Raw genomic sequence first — 21,245 nt, forward strand, 5'->3', positions numbered from 1 at the left:
CTCAACCAGTCATGGAGCAATTCAATTTGTTTCCTACCCCTATGTAGCAAATGCCTTTTTACCACTTTCCTTTTCCTTCACCCCCCAAGAATATTCTAATCACTGCCTCCATAAAAACACACACAAACTTTTTTTTATGATTAGAAGTTAGAACAAGAAAAGGAATGGCTAGCCTTTTCCTCCTTGTGCTGATGGGTTCAGAGCTCTTGCCAATTCACTTCAAAGTCTCCAGACTTCATAATTCACTTTAGGATCCACCCCCATAGCCAACACTGTCAGCTGCTTTAGACTGGTTTTGCAAGAACCACAGGGCAGAAGAGTTGACCCTACCCTCAGCTTCCTGGTCTATTTCTCTTTATTTTGTGCCATCAAGACTATGCATAGGTTCCCACTCTTGGTCAGCTTTGGCAAGATTTTTGAGAGATCACTTCAAGTATGTCATTATTAATTGTGTTCCTGAGTATAAAGAAAAGAATGATAGTATTCTCTAGCACAGAGTAGAAGGAAGAAAGTGTACGGCACACAGGATGTGTACATAAGCAATATACATACATTTTATAGTCTATGTGTTTTGGCCAGGTTTTATTTCCATGTGATTTTTAATGCTGTACTTTCTCACATAACTGTTTGCTTGTTTCCAAAACAAACAATGTTCTGAGATACAGGTGGCATTTACCAGTATAAGGTGTATCCAAACTAATTAATTACAAAGTCAAAGTGCTTTAACAAGCATTTAGAGTTTTCACCTATAAAAAATGTAACTTGTCCTTATAATTATATAAATGTAGCTATACTCACCTAATAATGTCATTGATGAAGTTTCTTGTTATTATTTGATCACCAGTAATTGGGCCAGTACAAAGCCAAACAGGATTTCTAAGTGCTATTTTCATTCCCAAAAAAATAGAAAGGTTGAAAAACCCAAGATGAAACCTTCTAAGTCACAGTGAAAACCCAGAGGACTATTCTACCTGTCTCTTTGCATGAATTTCACCTCAAACATACACATACAAAAACCTACTTCAAACAAACCACTATCATTAACTCAAACCTGATCAATAAAGCTAGCAGAAGGTGGTCTCTCTCCATGCCATTAGAGGGAAAAATACACCACCATTATTTAGGCAACCTGGAGAGAGAGAGATCTAATTTTTTTCCTTCAAAAATAATAAGAAAAGAAAATAGCAGTCTTTTAGATTCTGTGAATTGGACACTGTGGCTGGAATTTATTTTACAAGATCTTCATAAAGTCCTGTGCCACTTGAAAAGTAATATTAGAGCTTTGCTAATCTGATGGTTGGAATAATTAAAACCCATGCCTTTTGAGACAAAGCAGTAGATTTCCCTCTGCTAACTGAGATAGACTTTAGTTATCTATGGTGCTGCAGCCAGAGGACCAAGTGTGCCTCCTCATCTTTAGAAATCCGTTGTTCTTTCCTCAGTGTCTGGAATAAGACTGTACAACTGTTGATGTAAAGGGCTCAGGGCAAACACCATCCAGCTGGGACTGTTGGAAACAGGGTCAGCAGGGCCAAGCCCCTGCCCGCCTGGTTTCTTGCTGAAACATGTTCATGGACCAATGGAATCAAATGTACCAGGGGGAACATACAGCAGAGGGAGCCCTCCCCTTGGTATTTTTCCTTTTGATGAGATGTGCATTAAGGTGACCTCTCAGAGGGGAATAAATATCTTAGACATACACACCAAGCAATCTCAATCTTAGGTGTCTACTGTTTAGGGGAATTCTCTTTCAAATGTCACAGCTTCTAGGACTTGGAGACTTTGGGAGTCTTCGTCCCGTGGAACACTGAATCTGAGAGTTGTCTTGTTGCCAGACCACTTAGCAAGAGGCCTCAGGGTGGGGGCCATGCACCACATACAGCAGTACATAGTTGTGTTTTTAACATTTAAATTTAATCAGATTGCTTTATACACCTTTTCACACTTGTCTCATAATAATATGTACAACCTAAAATATGTAAGTGAAAACTGTGGACATGTTTTTTTTAAAAAAAATCCAATCTTGAAACTGCAACCATTGGTCCCCTCAAAGATTCAAGAGCTAATCAGAAGCATTAATGATTATAATCTTGCTTGCCAGCAAAATTGTAAAAAAAAAAAAAAAAAACTCATTTACATCAACCAGGTACTTCATATTCCATTATTGTCCTAGACTTAAGCACATTAGTCTTGCTTAGGGCCTCTCTAAATTACTGAGGCTGGCCTTGAACTTGCCATTCTCCTACCCCAGCCTCCCGAATCCCCAGGATTACAGGCATGGCACAACCCACCAGCTCCCTTTCTTTTTATTTATTTTTATTTTTTTTTTAGAGAGAGAGAGAGAGAGAAATTTTTAATATTTATTTTTTAGTTTTCGGCGGACACAACATCTTTGTATGTGGTGCTGAGGATCGAACCCGGGCTGCCCGCATGCCAGAGGACTGCGCTACCGCTTGAGCCACATCCCCAGCCCCCTTTCTTTTTATTTATTTTTTTATTTTTATTTTTTAGTTGTAGTTGGACACAATACCTTTATTTTATTTATTTATTTTTATGTGGTGCTGAGGAGCAAACCCAGGGCCTTGCACATTCGAGGCAAGTATTCTACCGCTAAGCCACAACCCCAGCCCCATCCCTTTCATTTTTAATAGTTTTGCCACCACCTGGAAATCATAAATCATTTTTGCTTTATCGTCATTCATCTCCCATCAGTCATCAAATGCTGTGATTCTGCTACTGGAGTCTCCAGTGTCACCTCCTCACCAACCCCTGTTGCGGCTTCTGTTCATACCCTCATTGCCCCCCATTTGGGCAACTGTAAAAACCCTGTGGGAGTCTCCCTATGACCATCTGTTCTCCATGGTCCCCAGCATTATCTTTCATTCCTCTACCAAATGCTTATTGATCTTTTACCAAAAGTAAAATGAGCTGGGCATGGTGGCACACACCTGTAGTCCTATCTGCTGGAGAGGCTGAGGCAGGAGAATCACAAGTTCAAGGCCAGCCTCAGCAACTTATAAAAACCCTGTCTCAAAATACAAAATGAAAGAAAGGGCTGAGGATGTGGCCCAGGGGTTAAGCACCCCTGGTTCTATCCCTGGGACTAAATAAATAAATAAAAACAACAGACTAAAATGATGGGTTACTTACTGAAGCCACAAGGCTGAATAAAACACCTCCCCTTCTCTCAAGGATCTCACAATCTAAAATGCATTTTTTATTTTGTCTCTCACCTACCTGAAGTTCTTCAGGGGATACCCATGGCCCATATGTTGAAATCAAACTTGTTAACATCACAGTTGCTCTTGCTCACATTCATGGGATATGGCCCCAGTTGAACTGCTGTGTCTCCTCTCCCACCATTCCGCCACATACACTTAGGCTATCCTCCCCAGCTGCCTGCAGCCTGTCCCCCTTCCAAGACTCATGCAAACCAGGTCTTCCACCTGGAAAGCCCTGCTTCTAGAAACTCCTAGGTGGCAAGCTCACAGACTCAAAGGAGGAGAAGCCTAAATGACAAGTCAGAAATTTCCCATAAGTGCCACAAATGCGTGTACAGTACCTACCATGTGGCAGGTACTAAGGACTCTTACATGATTTAACTCATTGTTCCTCACAGGTATAAGGCAAGTACTAGTTAGCTTCACTTTCCACATGAGGAAACTAAGTCACAGGAAGTTCAAGTAACTTGCTCAAGGTCACCACCTGGGAGGTGGCCAAGCCAGAATTTGAACCTAGTTCCAAAGTTGGTACTATTTTAGTAAACAATAATAAACAATAATAAATTCTCTTTTATAATACATATACTATACCGTTGGCTCTGTTCCTCTAGAGAATTCTGACTAAAACAGACAACAAATTTTCAGTCTGCCTGAGGGGCAGACTCAGTGAGAAGCCAAATGATGCCATGAAAGGGTACTTGATGAGCATCCACTCAGAAAAGTACTACCATGACTCGAGTGTTCCGTGGGGTCTTAGTAGCCTAATACATCCCTACCCACCAAAATACTACCACTGTTCCTGGGCCCAGAGACACCAAGGTTCACCCACACCTGAGCAACATGGACACCTGACTCTCCTCTTTCAGGGGCCTGTGGTTCTTCAGCCCTTGTTTTGATGAACAAGTTAATGTCTTCATCCAGGCTCAGGCAGACTGAAGTGGCCTGAGAGTCCCTCTGCCTCTGTACAGAGACCAGACTCTTCTCTGCTTTGATCCATTATGTTGGTTTTACTGTTTGAAGCTCAGAGAGCACTTATCTTCCTATTTCAAAGTTCTTGCAGGCGGCCTCACTGTGGCTATCTCATTCTTCCTCCAAAAGGCAGCTAATATTACCCATAGTTAAGAATGACAAAGTAGTGATGAAGGTCATGGAAAAGGTCCTCAAAGCAATACCTAAACCTAGACCTTCTGACTGCTACTTCTGTTTTTCCACCTTATCCCTCATTTAAGAGAAGATCCACAGCTACCCCAGCACCACTGGACCCAGAGGGCCAGCCTGGTGAGTCTGCCCCTCCCTGGTTCACACTGACCTCAGCAACCCACCCCAGCAGGATCCTCAGCTTCAAGCTTCCCTAGTGTCCCCTACATTGTATACCCAAAATGTCTGGCCAGAGTGGCCACCCACTGCATGACCTACACTTTGGTTTCCGTCCACTCTACACCATATCAAGAGATCTTGGCCTCCACTGAATCCACCCCACATCTCCCTCTCCTTGCCACCCTTCCCCTTCCCACCTCCTCTGAAGCTTTTGCCACTATCTCTGATCATCCTTTGCATCATCTGCTTCCTTGGTCCCCACTTCAAGATTCTTCTACCTGGTCCCCGCTGCTTCAGGGGGACTCCTGGAAGACCCTCTCCCTACTGTTCTTCTAGCCTTGGTGCTGTCTCCACTCTCCCGTCCTTCCATCTGTGGCACATTAACCACATGTTCCTGAATTTTCCAATACCACACTGATTTTGACTATTCTGTCTCATCATGAGACCATTTGGCCAATTCTCAGATCAGAAATAAAATCAATGTAGATTTATTGCACCTAAACGTCACTCTGAAATTGATGCCAGCTGCACAGGATACAAAATTCAGAAAGCACCAAAGGGTATAGAGTATAAAGTGGTCACTTCTTAGTCCTGCTTCTCAGGCCCACAAGCCCAGTTCCCCTTCTCAACAGCAGAGACCGCAAACAGTTTCTTACACTTCACTCCTAGAAGTAGTGTGTGAACCTCTGACCCAAGTAGGATTGTCCAAGCTTCAGTGGCAGCATTAGCAGTTTCTTAACCACTTATAAATTTTACAGTATTTAAAGAACTTTTCTACTTCCAACTTCAATCCCACACCTTAAATTAATCCTGTCATTTCTCTAAGTGGCATTCCAATTTTTATTGCAGTCACACATTTCTCATTGTTCAATCACAGTATTGCTAAAAGTTTGGTTGTAGATAATTTCATATACATATTTCATTTTTGTTATTTTAAACAGTTGTATAATATTAATGTGGGCTAACATCCAATCCTTCATTTTTTTACTTTAAGTTTTCACAATTATAAATAATATCAGTAAAACCATCTATAACTTTTTCTTCTTTGAATTATTGCTTTAGGATAAGTTCCCAGAGTAGTAGTGCTATAGTTTGGAACCTCCCCCCCAAAGGCCCATATGTTAAAGGGTTCGTCCCAGGTTGGTGCTATTGGAAGACTGTTAGGGTTTGTAAACAAGTCAAGATGGCGCCTGGCATTTTGCCAGAGGGAGTGGTTTGTGAAGTAACACCAGCGAGCCATTAAGTGTGGAGATTCCTTATTGGTTGACTGCTGTATCTAGTTTATGTTAATTAAGATAAGCTGTGTGTAATGCATATATACCCCTCCTGTCCTACAATAAATGGCTCCCACTCCTGCTGTATCAATCTACACAAGTTGTTCGTCACCCCCCAGTTATTTTGCTGCAGCCGGACTAAGGCAGAAGACAGTGGAAATATTATGAGGTGAGGCTTCAAAGGAGGTCTTCCAGTCATGGGGGCATGCCCTTGAAGGAGATATTGGGAATATTTGCTTCCTAGATATGAGGTGAGCAGTTCTGCTCTGCCATTTGCTCCCTACCATATGCGCTGCCCCACCATAGGCCCAAAGCCACAGGGTCAACCAACCGTGAACTGAAACCTCAAAAACCATGAGGCAACATAAACCTTTTCTCTGTGTAAGCTGATTTATCTCAGGTTTTTGTTATAGTAATGTAAAACTGACTTACACAGGTAGTATCAAACCTAGGGAGTGATTTGAACCATATTGACCCAAATAACTCTCTTAGGCAAAAACAATTTACCATGCCTCATACAGGTGTGATGACATGCCTTATTTTTATTCCATCAAATATAATAATAATATAACTTATTGACCAAAAAATGTTTCCTCATAATGTTTTCCTCTATACATTTCTGTAATAGATAACTCAGGTCAACACCTTCTGTCTCAGTTTGTGTTTAACCAGCTTCAGAGTGACTAGTTGGATTTCTAGGACTCTGAAGTGCTTAGAGGTGTTGTATCCCACTGGAAAGGCAGTTTGTAAAGGTCAAGAATGAGGTTGGCACATTCACCCTTCTATATTGTTCCATATCCACTGAGCTTTTTGTTGTTGTTGCAAGAAAAGGCAACAGTCTTTCCAATTTATCTTCTTTTAAAAGTCATTTTTCATTTGCATGCTATTGCAGATGTGTTTGCCTTATTATTGAAAATGTGTATAAGATTCCTCTTCCCCATACCTGGACTTGAACTTGGGCTCTTCACTTACTTGATGTATTCCTTGAACAAATCACTTAGCTTCTAGGAGTTTAAATTATCAGTGATAGGGGAGAAGAGTATCAGTCCACCTCACACTAAGTGAAAGGATGTATGAGTGTGAGAACTGTCTTGTAAATACAAAGTTTCTCCTCCTATGTTCATAATTACTTAGACTATATGTCTCTTTATTTCAAAGTCTAATCTCTAAATGGTTCTTGAAAAAAATGTGTTGTTGCATCTTTAGTTATTGATTTAGACTTTTATATTTGTTCAGATCATCCAGGATCTCTAACCATTCAGAAACTGCAATGCTAAACTTTCCTTCCAGATGTGCCCTCCTGAATGTTTCATTTCTTAATTTAGTTTCTTTAACGTCTGGATATAGTGCTCATGTCTTTTTTAACTGATTTAGGTGCCCCTGCTTTTTCAAGCTTAAATAACATTTTCAGTGTGTCTTTTGCACCGATCACTACCTTCTTTTTATTCTGATTTTCTCAGAATACAACAATAAGGAATTGTTATGCTTCTGTTTAAATAACAAATTATTTAAATTATTAAAATGACATAGTGTCTACTTTGTTTCTTTGAAAAGAGGTTCCAAACATTTTCTGAATTCTGTGTGTTTTCCCCTGTGGATTAAGTTTTTAAAAGTTTTTTGTAGGTTCACTGCTCTTTCTTGAGTTTTTTTATGGAACCTATATCAGTATTTCCAGTTGAATGCATTTTCCCTTAAATTGCCTTCGTGACTGGTTCTACTATACTGCTGGAAATTCTTCAGTAAATTTTTAAAAATTAGCAGAGTTTAAGTCTATATCCCAGCTACTCAAAAAGCTGAGGGAAGAGGATCTCAAGCTTGAGACCAGCCTGGGCAACTTAGCAATACACTGTCTCAAAATGGAAAATAAAGAGAGCTGGGGATGTAGCTCAGTGGTTGAGCACCCCTGAGTTCAATCCCCGGGAATGAGAAAAAAATAATTAATTTTAATAGAATTTGGAATTGGGAATTCGATTGGGCTTCTACTCACACTCCAGTTTCCTAGATAATATTCCTAACATGTCAGTCCTTTCTAGCCTCTTGTTCAACAGATTTGGAAAGAATTCAAATACCACAGATGGTATTAGAACCAGAGAGCTAAATATTCTTATAGAAAACTGATGCTGGGGATGTAGCTCAGTGGTAGAGTATTTGTCTATAATCACAAGACCCTGGGTTCAATCCATACCACTGCAAAGAAAAAGAAAACTGAAGAATACCTTTTTGGGCTTTGTTATTGATGTTTAAGTCTCAGGCGCAAGAAAAGAGAAACAAGCTCAGAATACTGAAATAAAATCTTATCACAGACCCTTTAATCACCACTTCTTAGATGTGTTCCTAAAGTCTCTGAACCTCCCAGGCATCTTGCAAGCACCAGAGGCTACATTAGTTTCCTTAGCTATAAATGAAAAGAATGCTAAACTATTTCCAAGGTCACTTTTCCAGCTCTGAATTTCTATGACATTAAATAATATTTAAGCTGAAAGTTCAGGCATTAATTGATGTGACCAGAATTATCCCCACTTTCTGTTACCCCACCTAAAAAAAAGTACATATATGTGTTTGTGTATGAGTGTGCACATGTACACACACAGCCCACTCTGATTTCCCCAATTTTAAATTTTTCAAACCAGCTATTATTAAGCATAAAATGAAGCAGTGAGAGTGAAAATAAGAGAATAGAATAGAAAATTCCTCCCTTATGGGAGTCTCTCCTCCCCCAGATCTGCTCCAACACATGAGACAATTAAGAGAAGACCCCACAAGGCAGCGCTATGACAAGGTGTGGCTGAGGCACCAAATTTCAGCCCAGTCTGGACTGTGAGGGGAGGCCCTTTGGCCCTCTGGCGGACAGACATTGTCATTACCACCTTCTTTGCATCCAGGAAGGCGCTAAGCCCATCTGGGATGGATGGAAACCTCTAGATGCTCTATACAGTGACCTGAAACTCCCCAAGGACCAACCCACAAGGGACAGACTGTGCCTGCAAAGTGTTGCTTTTGTTACTTTGAGCCACATTATTCTTGAAGATTTAAAAATTGTGGCTTAAGAAAGCTGGTTGAATTCCAAACAGAATAATGTTAAATGGCCTACATTTTTACTAGAATACTGGGCACTCCTAGCAGAGGAAATTTTTTTTTAAATTTCACACAATTCAGAACAAAGTTGACTAGAATGAAGTTGCCACCCCCAGGGCTTCATTGTCTCCTTTGAACTTTATGCACTGCATTTACACTCAAAACATACATCTCAAAAAGACACAGTGGCAACTGTAGCAGAGAAGTAAAGGATAGAATTGTTTTGACAGCTTATAAATGGGAGGATTGCAACTACTTCAAATTATGAGAAGCCTTTAAAAAAAAAACAGGATCTGGCTAAGTTGCCGAGGCGTGATCCTGCCTCAGCCTCGAGTAGATGGGATTACAGAAGTGCACCACCGCACCGGGCTTAGGCAGCCAATTTTCAATGCTCATCTATATACCTATTCATTCATGCAAGCAACAAATATTTACTAACTCATACTGTGCCAATCGTTGCCTGTTTGCTCAGATCTCTTCCCCATCCTTCTGAAACTATTCCCCATTTATTCCTGCCAACTATCATCCAGCTAGAATGGCAGGAGGCAAGGGGTGGCATAAGCCAGAGATTGAGGTCTAGACATAGGAAGTAGCCAGATAAGTTTTTTCTTTCCTCTCTCTCTCTATCATCATTTTCCTGTAGTGGTCCCAGCTCCCCATCCAATGGCTCCTCTGTCCTGGGGCTTTGGCAGCTCCAACTCCATACTACAAAGGAAAGCTAGTACTCAAATGTGTGGCCAATTCAAGGCACCTGCCTTGAGGAGGGCAAAGTTTAAGAGTCTTATCCTTCCTCCAAGTTCATTGCCTATTTAATGTTGAGTCTCTCTCTACTTCCTGGTTGTTGTGTCTTGAGCTGCTTTCTTCTGTCGAGCCCTTCTGCCTCACCTTGGGCTCGGAACAATGGAGTCAGCCATCTATGGACTGAAATCTCTGAAACTGAGCCCCAAAATAAAATAAAATTTTTCACTGCTAAATAAATGTTAGTCCTTAGTATGTCTAATAACACTAAAACTCAGCACCCTGTCCCCCACAGAACTCTGGTCTCTCCTTTAAACTCCAGCTGCACTCAGTCTACACTGTCAAACTCAAGAAGTCCTTACAAATCAGCTATGGCAACTGAGAGGGGCCAAGAAAAGGAGGGAGTCCAGGTGTTGGTCAAGACTCTTGAACTAAGACCTGGAGCAGCCATGCTGGATCTGGTTCCATGAGCAAACGAGGCTGTACTGCCCAAAGGCATCAATTGAACGTAATGACTTAATTTATATCTCTTCTGTCTGTAGGCCTGTACTAGCTATGTTAACATCCTTGGGAGAACTGAGAAAATAGTCACTCAGTTAATATTGTACAGACCTTAATTCTTTCCTATTAAGAAAGCCTGACCCAATAGCAGAAGCTCAGTGCTTTTGTCACTCTCTTGAACCTGCCTGGTTCAAAGGAGCACACACAAAGGATCACACTCGTGTACGAACGAGATCCATTAGCAAAAGCAGAGGGGAAATGTTTCTTTGAAGGATGTGGGTATAAAGACAAAGCAAGAGAATATGGAAAAGCTACTAGGCAACCAGAGGAGCCCCAAGACACCCAGATCTCCTGATGGCTTCCCATTTCCTTCTGTATGTTGCTTATTGATTTAACAAGGTACATCTGACTCACTCTACTAACCAGGCTCGTTCCATTTAACCAAAGGTGGTCAAAAAAATTAAACCTATTTCATCTGAACGTACTGCTTTGTAGGATCCATCTTTCTGAACATCTCTCTACACAAAACCAATCCCTCCCCTTGCCACCCTCACTGTCCCCTTACCCCTTCCCCCACGGAGCCCTGTGAGAAGGGAAGGGATGAAAAAATGCAGAGAAATTATTTATATACAATGACTAAGTTCCATGGGATAAATAATGAGTGGGGCACTAGGGAAAGACTCATATCATCTGCGTAGTGCCCCCAGAGTTCTGCCAACGCAGCAGGGTTGAAAGTTCCTGTGGGAGAAAAAGCAATGGAAGGGTGGGTGAGAGGTGTGGATAAATCTTGCTTAGTTTAGCACTTGGTGGGGGAGGGGGCAGTTGTTTTCTAGGTGTTTCATTGGCATGTCCTATTTCCTTGGCTGGAGTATAAATTCCTTGGGTACAAGGAGGAGTTTATGCTGTAAATCCTTAATCTCCTACAGTGTTTAGCACAATGCTCCTCCTGCAGATGCTCCATCAGCATTTTGTTGATTAATTAGAACCAGCTTTGGGGGCAGAAATGGTGTGTGCTTGCAACAATTACAGTGCTAGTTTTATGTGAAAGTATGGTATGAGGTTGGGGGACAGAGGTTGCTCTTTGTTTTTTGTGTGTGTTTTGGCAGTACTGGGGATTGAATCCAGACCCTCCCACATGCCAGGCAAGTACTCCACCACTGAGCTACATCCTCATCCTCCAGTATGAAGAGTAAATGATTTAAAAGAGAATACGGTACACTAGGAGCCGAGCATCTCCCCCACACCCCTTCTCACTGCAACACATGGGAGGGAGCCACCCATCCTGAGCCATAGACCCTGAGCCAGGGAGCCCCCCTGGCTGCTGGAATGGAGTAGCACTTCTCCTGGAGGTACAAACCCAAGTCTCTTTCTCACCGAACTCTTCAGGAACAGCAAGCAAGCCAGAGACAGTGGATAATACTGGTGCCCCATCACCCTCCCACCCTTTGGGCTCCCCAAGGCCAAAGGTTTCTCTCATACCCCCTTTATTCATGAACTCTAGAATCCACTGACATTTAGGACTCACTACTCCCAGCCAGCAGTTTGTACTGCCTGTCTCTGAGTTTCAGCTCATTTTTGGCAAGATCTGCACACCCGCACTCCTTGGTGGTCTTGGAGCTGTAAGATGGGACTGCCCGTTTCAGACTGAGCCTTACAGGGTCCTAAACCCCTGGTGTGGCTCTCAGCGCCATCAGCCAAGAGCTTAGATAGACAACTCTTCAGACGGAGTTTGGTACTAAAAGCTGGCTCCCGCAATCTAAATTCACAGGAAGATGACTTGGTCCCGAAAGCCAATGAGTTATTCAGGCACAGTGGCACACACTGTAATCCCAGCAACTCGGAGGCTAGGCAGGAGGATCACAAGTTTGAGGCCAGCCTCAGCAATTTAGAGAGGCTCTGTCTCAAAATGAAAAAAAAATTTAAAAAAAGGGTGGGGGGTATGAGGATGTAGGTCAGTGATAGAGCACTCTGGGTTCAATCCCCAGTACCAAATAAATAAATAAATAAAGACAATGAGTTAAGTTTCAGTGGGAAATGTGTCATTCCAGTGATGAGAAAAGGTGTTTCCATGATCCATATTGACCTGAAGTACTGATCAGAAAGTACACAGTGAATCAGAAAGTACACAGTAAATGTGTACTTTCAGGAGAGAGGGTGTTGTCTTGTGATGAAAGATCCTCAACTACACAAGAAGACAAATCCCCAAGCAGACATGGCCAACTCTCTCTTACTTTGCAATTCTCAGTCAGACTATACGAAGAATACAGCATCCTAAGATAATGAGGAAATAGTCAGAACAGCCCTGGACTTTGTTCTTTTCCCTCCCATACCAGGATATTTTTCAATGCTTGGCTTAACCATCTTAAGTGTCCCCTAGAGCATAAAATCCAGAGCAGAGTGCATAAAGCCCAGCTGCAGTGTGAAGAGGGCTTCCATCCACCTTTCTGAGCCTTGGGATTCTAAGCTTCTGTTGGTCCTTGCTGCCTGTAATAAAGTTGCTTTACTTGACCTGTGTCATTATTATCTTACTGAACCCTGCTAGATCTAGAAAACTTCTGAACCCAAGCACAGCACTCTGCTTAATAAAGACCTAGCAGGTGCTGATGAACACCTGGTCCCTACACTGCAGCACAGTGTCCAGAAAGTCATGTCTGTCAGAAAGTGTGGCTTTTCTTCAGGACAATAACAGAGACACTATAGATTCTTAACTCACAGCCCTCTTCATCTTAACTGGGGGAGCTTAGATCTCTTTCCTTTTTTTTTAATCATTCCATAAGATTTTCAACATATTTTCATTCTTTTCTAAATATGCAATCAATGTTACATCATGTACTGACCAATAAGGATCTTCCAATGACACCAATGCTCCCATGCTTCCCTGGTATTTTAGTCAACTTTTTAACTGCTGTGACCAAAAGACCTGACCAGAACAATTAGAAGAGGAAAAGTTTATTTGGGGGTTCACGGTTTCAGAGGTTTTAGTCCATAGATGGCTAACTCCATTCCTCAGTGCCAAGGTGAGGCAAAACAACATGGTGGAAGAGTGTGGTAGAGGAAAGCAGATCAAGACATCACACTAGAAAGGAGAGAGAGAGAGAGAGAGAGAGAGAGAGAGAGAGAGAGAGAGAGAGAGAGACTCCACTTGCCACATCCAAAATATATACCCCAAAGGCATGTCCCCAATGCCCACCTCCTTCAGTTACACCCTACCAGCCTGCAGTTCCCACTCAGTTAACCCCTATTAGGGGATTAATTCACTGATTGGGTTAAGGCTGTCATCACCCAACTATTTCACCTCTAAACCTTCTTGCACTGTCTCACCTATGAGTTTTGGGGCAACACCTTTTATCTAAAACATAACAGCTGAACTTTCCTTTGCACTGCCCCCAAGATTTCATTCCCTCCCCCTGTACTTTTGAAATTAATGCTCTTGGACTTCCACTCAAGGGCCTCCTTGTAAATTCTGGCAGCCAGTAGATTCTGCTCCAGGACCTCCACAGATTTGTGTCAGGGACCTGCCCAACCTCTTGGCTAAATTGTTGTAGTGTTATTTTCCCTTCTTTTAATTTCATTGGCTTTCAGGGTAAATGCAGAGCAATTCTGAACACTGCCCCTCTCTCCATTCAAGCCACACCAACGGCCCCAGCTCTGGGATAACTCTCCTGACCTGTGGTCAATCATGCATCTGCCTCTGCTATACAGTCAACCTAGTCTTCCTGTTTTGGCTAGTCTGCAAAAAAACTAACCGTCAACTATGATAACTTTTATACCACATTTATCAACTTTGGCAAAGGGAAACCTGGACTTTGAAAGCTATCTGGCAGGGTTGACTAACCAAAGAATTTCAAAGACTAGTCTATCCAATTGTGTCAAAGTTGATGGTGCTCTTTAGACCCACAACTAATATTTCTTTATTCAATAGATTTTAAGTTGCTGTGCTCAAATAAGGAAGACCTGGAATCTGATCTGTAGTTCTTTTCCTGCAGCATCCAGAAAACTTTCCAGCTCAGTGAACTATACACAAATAGAAAGACAGTTTAATGTGGTCTAGGTATTGCAATCCCATTCTAACATTTGAAAGCGGCTTTCAAATATTTTGGCTCCTCAGAAAGAAATGCAAGTTCAAGGACAACCTGCTACACACACACACACACACACACACACACACACACACACACACACCTACATAGCTGAAACAGAATATCCTAAGAAAATGCATGTGAAAATAATTTATTAGAAAATATTTCCAGGGCAAATACATGGGTGGGGGGATGCATGGAATTAGAAAGGGGCCAATTAAGGGTACAACATCAAGCCAAGTCCCATAGAGGACAATTTTGACCCATTCTGAAAGAGGGCTCAGAAGTCCTTGGAAGTCACACCTCAAAGTCAATCCAATGAGAAAACAAAAGAGGTGAAGTATGTATACCCCCACTGCCATCCATCACTAGTTAAGAGCTGTGGGGTAGGAAAGGGACATCAATTCCCAAGCCCTTTTGATTCCTCTGTAACTTCCATCAACATGTTGGCTTTGGGGAGATAAGGGCACACTGGGATTCAGCTGATACACACAGAGATGGCAAAGAAATCCTAGGTGACATATAGAGGTACAGGTCCTGCTATAAGCACCCCAACCATAGGTGATAGACTATCATATTTTCTATTCTGTTTTTTTTTAATTGCTGACTGTAGATTTTAATCGCAGTCCAGCTACTTAGAGCTGTTATTTAACCTGCTTCAGCTAGCTTCCTTCATTCCAAAACTGGAATAACAGTATCAACTTTGCTCATTGTGATGAAATCAGAAATAACATAAATATTTTTAGAAAATAGTATGTGCTCAAATATTAAGATTAATAAATGTGTACTCAAAATGCCACACAAGAGTAGGACAAAAAGATATGTTTCCTCTTAACGACATTCAAAGTGCACATGCATACAAACACATGTGCTGCCATGTGGGTTCCCTGGCAGAAGCACAGTGGATGCCCCTCCCTCATTGCCTTTGCTCTTTATCCCCTGCATCTAATGCTGCTCATCATTGGAGCTTCATCTTTAATGTGCTTCTTTCATGAAGCTTTTGCAGACCACCCAGGCCAAAAATACTCTTCTTAACTCCGAATTGCCAGGCCCTTTTATTTTATTTTATGGCAATTTTACCACTTTCTGCTGCTTTTTTTGCAATCTCTATTAAAATATGGACTTGGGAACAGAGAGACAAATCAATGGCATGAAATGGAGTCCAGAATATGCTCAAATAATACAGGAATGATAAAGAAATCAGGGCAATAGAAATAGAAGGTTCAACATCTTTTTTTTGGTAATAAGGATTGAACCCAGGGACACTTTACCACTAAACTACATCTCCAGTTCTCTTTATTTTATTTTATTTTTTATTTTGAGACAATCTCACTAAATTGCTCAGGTTAACCTTGAACTTGAGATCCTCCTGCCTCAGCTCCCAAGCTGCTGGGATTATAGGCATGCACCACCACTCCCAGCTACTTGATCATCTTTATAAAGAATTGTAAATTTTTTTTCACCCAGATTGTCAATAATTAAAATGTTTGGTGAAACTGGATGCTATGAAGGTTTAATAAAACAAACACCACCACATTGAATTAAACCTCAGGAAGGTTAGCTGGACCTGGGGGAAGCATACAGCTTTTTTGGAGGGCAATTGGAAGTTTCTAACAAATTGTTAAAGACACACACCTCTTGCCCGTTCCCCTTGGACTAGTACAAAGTTCTCCTAGCTATGTATACAAAGATGCTATTGCAATATGCTAATACCTATTGCAACATACCTATCATAGATATTAAGGGGAAACTATGAACAACTGAAATGGACTTCAATAGAGAACTGATAACTGATAGTTCATCCAGATAATGAACAAAAGAGTAAGAATTATTAGGTGTGTAAGCACCTAATCAGAGTTATACCAATTTAAGAAGCACACATGTGTGATCTCACACACACATGAATTGACTCAAGTTCATGTAAAAATGATGAAAATCAAGTAAGGTCTATATTCCAGTTAACACTATTGTACCAACATCTATTTCCTGGTCTTGACATTACACTACAGATCTCACCATTAAAAGTTGTCACTACTAGGGGCTGGGATTGTGGCTCAGCGGTAGAGCGCCCCCCTAACATGGGCGGGAACCCGGGTTCGATCCTCAATACCACATAAAAATAAACAAGTGAAATAAAAGTGTTGTGTCCAGCTACAACTAAAAAATAAAATATTTTTAAAAAATTGAAATGAGTAGCTAGAGCATATGTAACCAGAAGGACAAATCCACCCATTCCCTTCTCTCCTCAAGGATTTTCCCTTTGCAGAGATTAAAGAGAGTATACAGTTCTGCTCAAGAATTTGATCTGGCTCAACAAAGAGAGTCCAGAAGCAGACCTCTTTGTCCTTTGGCAAAAGGCTTATTTATTTGTACCATAGGCCTCTTACACTGTTCTGAAAGTAGGAGATGGGAACTTTGCATAATCAGTACAAATGTTATCTCCAGAGAGGACAGGCTGGCCACCTCTAGAGAAATGGTTCTCTTTCTTAATGTGGGTTTAGATAGCATTGTCTCTGAGGATTACTGTTCGCTCTTGGAAAGGGTGTGTGTGTTCAGTTTGCCCAGAAATTTCTGGCAGGAAAATGGAATACTTCAGCAGGAGTGATGGGACATTTCCTTGTCTCATACTGGCAGAGACTTCCGTGAAAACACAAGCTTCAGAACTGGACTCAAGATATTGTGCCTGCCTTAGACTGCCAAAGCCCACCCTGTCATTTTCTACTAAAGCCCCTCATTGAATAACTCAAACTGGCAGGAACTGTAGTGACGGGAAATTATTGCTCAGAGTACCCTGAAGTTCTGAAAGAAAAGTTTAGGGGGAAAGATGTGCTGGACACCCCATGTGCTAGGAATGGGGTTTTACACTATAAAACTCCTGAAATAAGGAGACCAGTCCCCAGCAAAGCTAATACATGGTTGGAAGTAGGATTCCAAAGGGTTTATTTGGGATAACACCTGTGAAAGAAAAAGGGAAGATAGAATTAAAAAGGAGAAGTATTAGATGCACTATGCACCTCTAGCAAACACCAGCCCCCCTGGGGTCTCCAAAGCAAAGACATCCTTCAGAGGAGCCCTGTGGTAGGCAGAAATGGCAAGGTCCCTGTAACTATCCAGCTCAGTGACTTGCTAGAACCACCCTGAGAAAAGCATGACTTCCCTTCAAAAACTGAAGCAGAGCCAGGCATTGTGGCGCAAGCCTATAAACCCAGTCACTCCAGAGGCTGAGACAGGAGGATCACAAGTTCCAGGCCAGTCTTAGCAACTCAATGAGATCCTGAGACCCTGTCTCAAAATAAAAATAAAAAGGGCTGGGGATGTAGCACAGTGGTAAAGTGTCCCTGGCTTCAGTCCCTAGAACAAAAAAAAAAAAAAAAAAAGAAAAAGAAAAAGACCTGAAGGAGTTAATAGCTGACTGGCTCTAATCAGACCATAAATCTTCATGTCTGCTACAGGGACTACCTCTGAGGGCATTTTCACAATTTAAAAAGATAAAATAAAAGAGGCTAGGAATTTGGTTGTGCCCACAAGAGACCTAGTGGGAAGTTATATCAGGCAACCTATTGAGGTAGAGGGATATTTCCCTCTACATTACAATTTATTCTGCCCCAAAATCTTCAGTGAATTTCTTGTATTGTGAGGAATAAAGAAGACAACTGGGCAGGTGTGGCTATCCCATCTCATCCCCATCCTCAAGCCTGTATCTCAGTATCCATGTGGAAACCACTTAAGGACCATAATCCGGGAGTTCCCAGAAGTGACCAACAGCAGCAGAGAGCACTGAGGCCCAAAATAAAGCAAGCTGCCTCTTGAAAATAAACTGGAAAACTGCAAGAGACCACCCCACTTCCAAATACAGATAACAAAAGCAATCTACAGCATGAGGGGAACGAGAAACCCATGTCTGTTTTATAAGAACTTTCTCCCTGCCGCTGCATGGAGATCCTGAAGAGGACCCATACAAAGACTGGATGGCTGGTTTCTAAATGGTGTTCATTAATAACTGCCTAAATACAGGGCAATTGCAAATTGAAAACCCAGACATTGAATAAGCTATACAACAGAGCTACAGAATTCTTGATAGAGCAATATCTCACAAAATTAATAACCCATCACATTTAAATAGGCAGAGGCTGTGTCAGTCTCTGGAACCTACAGATTCGTTCAATTTTGGTTTTTGCTTTTTGTTTTTTTAAGTAAATTATCAACATTTAAAAACCAAATATTTTCTATTAACATCCAGATTTCAAGGTTCTGTTTCAAAATCCAAATATCTGTCAATGCTGGGCCAGCATTCTCAATGACAAAGATGGGTGAAACAATTATGCCTCAAGCCTGCCTGTACACCGCAGTTCCGTAGGGGCCACCAATCCTTATAGGTTCCCAGCCACTGAACCTGGGGTATATTACCTTTTATCACTAAACTTAAGCCACAACCAAAGTTTAAACCTTAATGTATACTATGTGTAAGTGGGTAAGGTAGCAGAGTAAATTCACTTTAGAAAAACAGATCCATAAAAACTGATTAAATCCTTTTGAAGTTAATTTGACCATAGCTATGGATTTAAAACATTTAACCCAAGTTGGCCATGGTAGCACTCACCTATAATCCCTGAGATCTGGGAACCTGATAGAGAGGATGGTAAGTTCAAGGTCAGCCTCAGAAATTCAGTAAGACTCTGTCTCAAAATGAAAAATAAAAGGGCTGGGAACCTAGATCAGTAGCAAAGCATCCTGGGTTCAATCCCCAGAACCTAAAAACATTTGACCCAGGGTACAAGTGTATTTATACCAAACACAAAATATAAACATATTCAAAGTTGTTCATTTAGAATTGTTTGAAATAGGAACACTGTAAGCCATTGAAATTTTTATCAGTAGGATACTGGCTATTTCACATAATAGAAACTGTACAGCTATTTTAAAAGGGCAAAAAGAACGAAGTAAATCTATTATGTACCACTCAAACATTCCAAGAATATATTTTAAGATGTGAAAGAAAAGAAGGGGGAGGAAAGGGAGAAAGAAAAGAAGCAAGCAATTTGAAGGATAACATATTATGTATATTTTTCCTCTTAAAAATCATTCATGAGGGCTGGGGTTGTAACTCAGTGGTAGAGTGCTTGCCTGGCATATGTGAGGCACTGAGTTCAATTCTCAGCACTGTATATAAATAAATAAAAGTCAATTGACAACTAAAAAAAATCATTCATGAGAAAGATTTTTTAGAGGGGAAAAATGCATGTACATGTATAGGAAATGTTTAAAAGAATAAACAAGACCAAAAACTATGGGGGAAGCAGGTAAAGAAGCATAGGAAAGCCAGGCAGAGTGGCATAACCTGTAATCCCAGAGGCTTAAAGACTCAGACAGGAGGATCATGAGTTCAAGGCCAGCCTCAGCAACAGTGAGGCGCTAAGCAACTCAGTGAGACCCTGTCTCTAAATAAAATTCAAAAAAGGGCTGGGGGTGTGGCTTAGTGGTTAAGCACCCCTGGGTACCAATCTCTGGTACCAAAAAATAAAAAATAAAGTTCCCATTTCAAAGAGATACTCCTACATGTGCATATTTTCCCCCCAATCCCCATCTCAACAAACCAAACTTGTTGAGCAGAATTTAGAGACCCCACATTTCTTTCCTTCTTTCTATCCTTCTTGGTTCACAGATCCTCTCCCTAATGTCCCCTGTGCTCTTCCAAAAGAAATAGTGTTAGAAGCAAAAAAAAAAAAATCAATGATGCCCAGATAAGAAGTGACCAGGTAATGCTCAGGGAGCAACCAGGCCAGAATTCTTTTTCAACAGAATTCTTTTTTCCCAGAATTCTTTGCTCTTTGAACCTGGTCTATCTCCTCCACCCCAGGCCCCACCCTCACCCCCTAGATCTGACCATCCACCTCTAGGGAGGAAGGTAAAGAGGATCAGGTCTGCCTGCAGGCCTGTTGCTTTGAGCCAAGCCCTGAGAATTGCTGCAGTCCTGTGCAACCTCCTGCAGCCCCACACTCAGGTGCAGAGCTGGGAAGGGTTCCCACAGTGCATTAGCTCCTAAGAGTGAAGGGGAAAAGGAGTGTGGCACTATCCAGCCTCTGTCAATAATTCATGAGGCTCAGACTGAGGGGCGCCAGTCAGAGAGTCAGTTTTCCCCCCAACATGGGGAAAATTAGACTTAAGCTCTCTTATCTCATCCGGATATGCTGAGTACCACAATTGTAACTTCTCGGTTGAGAAATACACCATAAATCCAGTGCATGCCTCTTAAATCACTTGCTATCCATACGCCCCTTTTGAACGCTGAAACCCTTTCTTGAGACACTCAGCTGACCTACAAATGTACTAAATGAGCCTTTAGCAAGTGTGAATCCTATTACAAAGTGATCCCCATAACTGGACTTCACAAATTGGGATTATCTTCCCTCTAATTGTAGGGACTGACATAAGGTTGACAAACTGTTGGTTGCACAAACTAACAACACTTTACTAAGTCTATCCATCTGTTTTCATCATCTTTTCTGAGAGAAAAGACTAACCGAAAGGAAAAAAGAGAGAGCAAAAGCACATTCCAGAATAAAGGACTATCTGATAAGTTAAATATGTTTAGCTTTATGAAGCTCACTATATTGCCTTTATTTTTCTCATTTTGACTCAGACTAGTGAAAATATTGCCATGGATCAGCACTACTTCTCAGCCTGGCATTTGGAAGTCACTGGGTTGAACTGATTCACACACTTGCACTGGGGTCTGTTGGGGCCTTTCTGTAGTGTACCATAAGCCACCCAGATTTATTAATTCTCTCAGAAACCCAGGAGGGAGATCATTTCAACCCACTTGGCAGAAATGGAGGCTGAAGTCTTGAACATAGAATTTATAGCTGGTGAGGACTTTATTCATCATCTACTCCACATCCTTGTTTGCAGATGAAGAGTTTGGTCTGTGGCAGCAATAATAATTACTATGTGGTGGCAATAATTACTATGTGTTTAGCAGTTTACAGTTCATAACGCGCCTTTATATTCAGCAAATATTTATTGAACTAGGATGGAGACTA

General features: G+C 41.4%; 1 protein-coding gene across 6 annotated transcripts in view; it reads right to left on the minus strand.

The window, feature by feature from the left end:
• The window catches only part of Nrl (neural retina leucine zipper), a 143,531-nt gene that overhangs the window by 51,579 nt on the left and 70,707 nt on the right, over positions 1–21,245 (minus strand). The window lies entirely within an intron of this gene.

This window comes from Marmota monax, unplaced genomic scaffold (assembly GCF_021218885.2).
Source record: "Marmota monax isolate L192 unplaced genomic scaffold, Marmota_monax_Labrador192_F-V1.1 WCK01_AAM20220418_F8-fsc00079, whole genome shotgun sequence".
NCBI classification, from domain to species: domain Eukaryota; kingdom Metazoa; phylum Chordata; class Mammalia; order Rodentia; family Sciuridae; genus Marmota; species Marmota monax.